General features: G+C 48.4%; 1 pseudogene; it reads right to left on the bottom strand.

Annotated features, from left to right (window-relative positions):
• Window positions 1-2,247: 2,247 nt before the first annotated feature.
• LOC109944216 (CASP-like protein 4A2) lies at window positions 2,248-3,151 on the bottom strand (annotated as a pseudogene).
• Window positions 3,152-5,780: the final 2,629 nt, after the last annotated feature.

The raw sequence follows: 5,780 nt of genomic DNA, 5'->3' as shown, positions 1-5,780 counted from the left end.
AGTCCCTCGCTCTCTCCCACGCGGACGCTTGTAACCCCCTACTGCAAGCGCACCCGACCTGGGCGCAGGACAACACGAAGGCCGCGGGTTTCCCCTTTCGCCTGTATCCTCCTTTCTTTCCCCCTTCGTGCTCCGTCTCGCGCCAACCCATCTGGGTTGGGACACGCGGCGACAATTTACTCGTCGGTCCAGGGACCCCCGGGGTCGAAACGTCGACAGGATCCATTCCATGTGCATAGAAGATTCAGTAGTTTATTTCCACTGTATTTCATGTACAACATCTGCAGACCGAAACAGAAAACATAGCGTGCTACGCAGGAAGGCTCAATAGTATCGGCATGACATAACATGTAATAATGTTGACAAATACCTTTGAGATGTTATATTATAAAGAAATGAATCCAGCAACAGGTGCAAGACTATATGCCCATAGAATATATTGGAGACTTTGATGAAGTAGTTAACTTGAAACCCAGGAATATGTCAGGGAGAGGCAAAACCAGGGAAAGGCATGCTACCCTTGCAACCTTAATAGGTAGTAGATATATCTATAGTTGATAAAAAAACAAATAGTATTGAGACTGATGTCGAATCCTTGAAGCCAAAGCCAAAGCTATAGTGTCGAGTAAAAAATATGATCACACAATTTTAGTGGGAAAGCAATAATATCGAGTAAAAATACTATAATGTAACTTTAGTGGAAAAACAATAATATCAAGTAAAAAGTATAGGTACAAAATTATTCTATCACATAATAGCCCGATCCCAAATTTAAAAAATTCTTGTTATATTTGCAGAAAACAAAAACCCTTGTATTTGTGCAAACTAAGTTATCTGACAAAAGGGCCCTCAAAACCATAATCAAGCATAAAGTAACAAAGCACATAATCGTTGTGAAGACATATTAACTAAGGAGGCTCATGCTCATCAATTGCTCACTCACTCAGTTTATATTTGAGGCTTTGAGCACGGATGCAGTGAACGTGAAAATGAGATATGTTGAACATGCAAATGGTCTTGCTGATCCTCATGTATAAAGTAACAAGAGTAGTCAGGGATGCAAAGTAGTATGCAAGCAACAACCAATCAGCTAGGTTTTATTTTCACGCTAATGCTTAATATTCTCTATTCAACTTCAAATAAGTAGCAATTAACAGCCACAAAGATTCGTCACAAACTTGGATGACACAAAGTTTAGCACATGATAGGACGATTAGAATGAAGGCATTTGTGGTGTATATCATATCAAGATGGCGATGACCTAACATGTTGACTTCAATCGAGGCACCAAATGGACGGAGCATAATGTAACCAAGGAGTATATCACAAATCACATGTAACACATCTCCTCCACCACCAGGGGCGGATGTGCGACCGGGGCTGCAGTCCCGGTCGTGACCCATTAGAAACAATGATATATGGTAAATTTGGCCATAAAAATCTAGATCAGACTCTCACAGCACCTCTTCGCACGCACCTAGCCACCGCTAACCGCTCTCCATCCCTTCGCACCGCATGTCCGCGCTGTGCCCATGGCTCCTCCCGCATGCGCTGCGGCACATTGGCAGTGCAGCCTGCGCCCTCGGCTCCTCCCGTCCTCCCCCACGCCGGCCACCGCCCTCAGTCCCGCTCCCTCACTCCATCGGGGATCAGGACTCAATTAAGTGCCGCCTCCCTTGCTGGCTGCTCGCCTGCTCGATGCTTGTTGGCTGCTCTGTGGAGTGGAGGCGTCAGGTGTGAGCGTGTTATACACCTCGTGAAGCCTCCCTGTCCCTGCTGATTGCTCAAGACTGAACCAATGAATCCTGCTGCTAGTTTGCTATATGCCTGTGGCTACTAGTGCTACTGTGCTAGGTAAGAAGGTGAGATTATTTGGTATTTTGGTTTAATCAATCATATGCTAGGTTAGTAAGTTAATTGATAAAATTAAAATTTATGTTTATAGGGATAGGGTGGATATATTCCTTATCAAGAATCAGAACGATATGTATTGATTATTTATTATTGTATTTGTAGAATTCGTGTCGACTTATTCAGGCTACATGTTTTTAAGTATTTAAGTTTTATCTTGCTACTTGTGTTATATTAACATCAATTAGATTATTTTTTAAAAAGAATTTTACAGCTTTAGTTTAGTAGCCCCCTCATGATCCGTTTCTGGATCCGCCACTGTCCACCACCAAGTTAAAAAGCCTATACTTTGCTTCAGTAAGACGACTTCATACATACTAATTCCTCTTCCTCGGTTTAATAGCCAGGAGCACAAGCAGTTGCACAACCATAAACAAGCCTAGGAAGAAGAGTGTGTGGTAAAGGCAACACGAGACAGTAGGCACAAACCTGATCCATGGTTAAGGTGAACTTGAAGAGATAACGCTTGGGTTGGGGAATCAAATGCTTGCTCCTCCTCATGAGCTCCACGAGCGCGACGAACTGGAACAACAAGTACAGGAAGTCAATGACATTGATTGCCTACGAGTACCTGCGCACGCAGTAGATCGGATGGCTGACGCGCAGTGAACGAAGTCGCCAACCCAAGCTAACATAGTAACATGCGAATGAAGGCCATAGGAACCAAGGGGATTCCGTGTGCGCGAGCATACCGGAACTGGGCATAGTTGTTGTAGTAGTCGTGGGCCCAGCACCTGCGGGTGTCAATGTTGAGCACGACGAGGCAGAACCCCGCGAGGGCAGCCCTGACCAGCAACGTGCCATGCTACATCGTCGCGGGCCGGCGCTTGCATGACAGGATGGTGGGCACGACCCGGTCGGCCGACCTGACCTGTGCGTGAGGAGGCAGGGTCCTTGCCTCCTTGGAAGCGAAGCCGGAGCGAGAGCCGGAGGCAGAGCTAGCTAGGCCAGCGGGGGCATCTCTGCAGGCTACCGCGGCGTGGCGCGAGCGGATTGAGGCGAGCATGATGGTCGCTGTTCCACGAGTACCACCCCCGCCACCGCAGCAGGCGAGATTCGGGTCGGCAGTGACGTGACGCGCGGCGGCGGTGTGGTGCGTGGATGCGACGATGATGAGGTCCACGTCGTCCGAGGATGCGGCGGCGCCGGGGAGCTTCTCCGTGTCGGCCAGACACTCGCCGCTGCCCGCGCGGTCACGCGTCGGTGACGGGGTGGCCTACTGCTACGTCTGGATCGCCATATGGGCGGATCGACGACGAGGATTGAGCAGGTGCAAAGGCGGCTACCGTCGATACGTCGAAGATTCGCGAGCATCGGAGTTTGAAGGCAGGGCGTGTGCGTGGGGGCACGGAATGGAAACCACTGCGCGCGTGGGGGCAGAACGATTGAGAGGCAGAACACGACAGAGATTGCCTAAACCACGCGCGCGTGGGGGCACGGAGAGGAGACCACTGCGTGGATCGGGGCACACGAGCATCACGGAGGTGGGGGACGACAACACCGGGGGTGGGTGATGGGGCGGTGGTTGCTGCGCACGCGGGCGGCGCCGAAGGTGGTGGGGTGAGGGAGGGGTGATGTACCGCGGTGGGCACACGACATGTGATCCTACGGCCATGGAGCGGCAGAACCGAGATAGACAGATCCTACGGTCAGGGAGAGGCAGAACAAGGGAAAGGCATGCTACCCTTGCAGCCTTAATAGGTGTATATATATATATATTCCATATGCGATCCAATAGTTTTTCGTGGGTTTGTTAGGATAACCACGCACGAGATGATGATTCCAGCATAAAATTAATCTAACAGCGGATCGTTCAGAGCACGGACTATCCGGGCCACATGGCCAGACCGCCCGGGCATCCAGGTGCTAATTCTAGTGCTCAACAACACGAAAAGACCAAAATTCACGTCTGCACCTTCATTGTTGTCTTGCACTCACGGTTTACAAATCCAGTAAAAACCGGCGGTAAACCGGCCGGTTTACCAAAACCGCCGGGGTGCGGTTTCGGTAAACCACTGTTTTTTTTCAAAATTCGTTCTAAATTCAAAAAAATGAAAAAATCCATAAAAACCGAAACCGCTGGTAAACCGTTTTCTAGGGCCGGTAAACCGTTATTTAAGACCGGTAAACCGCTATTTTTTGCCGAAAAACCAGATTTAATGCCAAAACTGATTATTTAGTTGCCGATTTAGGCATATTAGTCTTGTTTACTATTATATGCTACATGTGAAGATGTTATATGTTATATGTGAAGATAAACCCGTAGCTCAAGTCCAGTTTAGGCATTTAGTGGTCAATTTCGGTTTCATTTCCTGTCCAAGATGGAATTCGTGGATCAAGTAGCTTCAGTTCTTCTAATAACTATCCATCTAGACAAGACTCAATCTAGAACCCTTAGCTCCAGTTCTTCTATATGTGTTCCTAAGATTTGCTGATCGGAAGAAAAGTCCAACACTTGGTGAGGTGCACATGCAATACATAAACACCAAACACACATACCGGTATGTTTTTTCCTTTGTGGATAAATATTTATTTGTCGTCCTTGTTTTCTCGTTAATGTATCTCATATATTTTGTATAGACCTATCACTATCACTATAACGGATTGGAACAATATCACGATCCTTCCAACATGCCTTAGTACTATCACTATGACTCGAGATAAACATGTGAGTATTGTGAAATAAGTCGACCTATATGTCGTTGCCTCATTGGAGAGTTGTAAAAGAACTTGTATTTGAGTGTTGCGAAGTTCGCTGGTTGTTTGTTGCATGAGAACTGGAGTTTATGGTTGCATATGTATGTTATATGTTATTTTGGTGAACACATATCGTGTGGATCAATTAATATTTACTTTGCAATGTGAATTGAGCAAACTACAAATAAACCTTGTCAATTTTTTTCATTTTTCTGTAAAAAAACATCAAAAACCGATTCATTTCGCGGTTAACCGGCGGTTTAGAGCGTTTTTTCACTGGTTCTTTTTGTCGGTAAACCGGTTCGGATTCAAAATGATTTGAATTGGTCAAATCGGTCTGTTTTTACCGGTTTACCGTTGGTAAACCGTTACCGGTGGGTAGCGTTTTTATATATGAAACGGTTTTTGTAAACCGTGTTTGTAACGCCCTGAATTTGGGGGTAGAATTTTTTTCTTCTTTTCTCTCACCAAATTCAGGCGTTACTCTTTCCTTTTTCCCTTTTCTTCTCGCTAAGCCTTGGTCTTTTCTAAAAATTATAGCGAGAATTAGCTCGACATCTTGTGTAACCAAAACCTAGAACTATTTTTGTTTGTTGCATCATGTCAGATTATGCACTCTTTTGTTTGTGGTTGAGTGAAGTGGAGAATTAGGCATATAAGAAATTGTGGAAATTAGAAAAAGAAAAGCCTTTTCTTTTTCTCTCTCCCCTTCTCCCCTTTTGGCCCAACCGCTCCTTCCCCTTGGCCCAAGCGGCCCAGCCGCCCCCCTCCCCTTCCCGCGTGGGCCCCGTGGCGGCCCAGCCGCCCCTCCCCCCTTTTGGGCCTAGTCGGCCCAACCGCCCCCTCCCCTTTTCTTTTTTCCAAAAATCCTCCCCGTGGGCCCCGCCCGTCATCCCCTCTCTCTCTCCCTCACCATAACCCTAGCCGCCGCCCCTCCCCGGCGTCGCCGCCGCGCCGTCCTCCCCTCCGGTGAGGCTTCTTCCCCCCCCCTCCTCTCTCCTCTCCTCCCCTCCCTCCTCCTTCCCTCCCGTCGGCGCCCTCCCCCGCGCCATGGGCGCGCTCGTCCCCGGCCCCGGCGAGCTCGGTCCTGGCCTCGACCTCGCCCGCCCGGCCGCTCGGCTCGGACGCCCCGGCGCCCCCCGTCCCGCGCCGGCGTCCCCCGCCCCCGCGCT

This window comes from Zea mays, chromosome 2, assembly GCF_902167145.1.
Source record: "Zea mays cultivar B73 chromosome 2, Zm-B73-REFERENCE-NAM-5.0, whole genome shotgun sequence".
Lineage (NCBI taxonomy): Eukaryota > Viridiplantae > Streptophyta > Magnoliopsida > Poales > Poaceae > Zea > Zea mays.
Note: the sequence above shows the minus strand (reverse complement) of the source record. Positions and strands in the feature narration are given on the sequence as shown.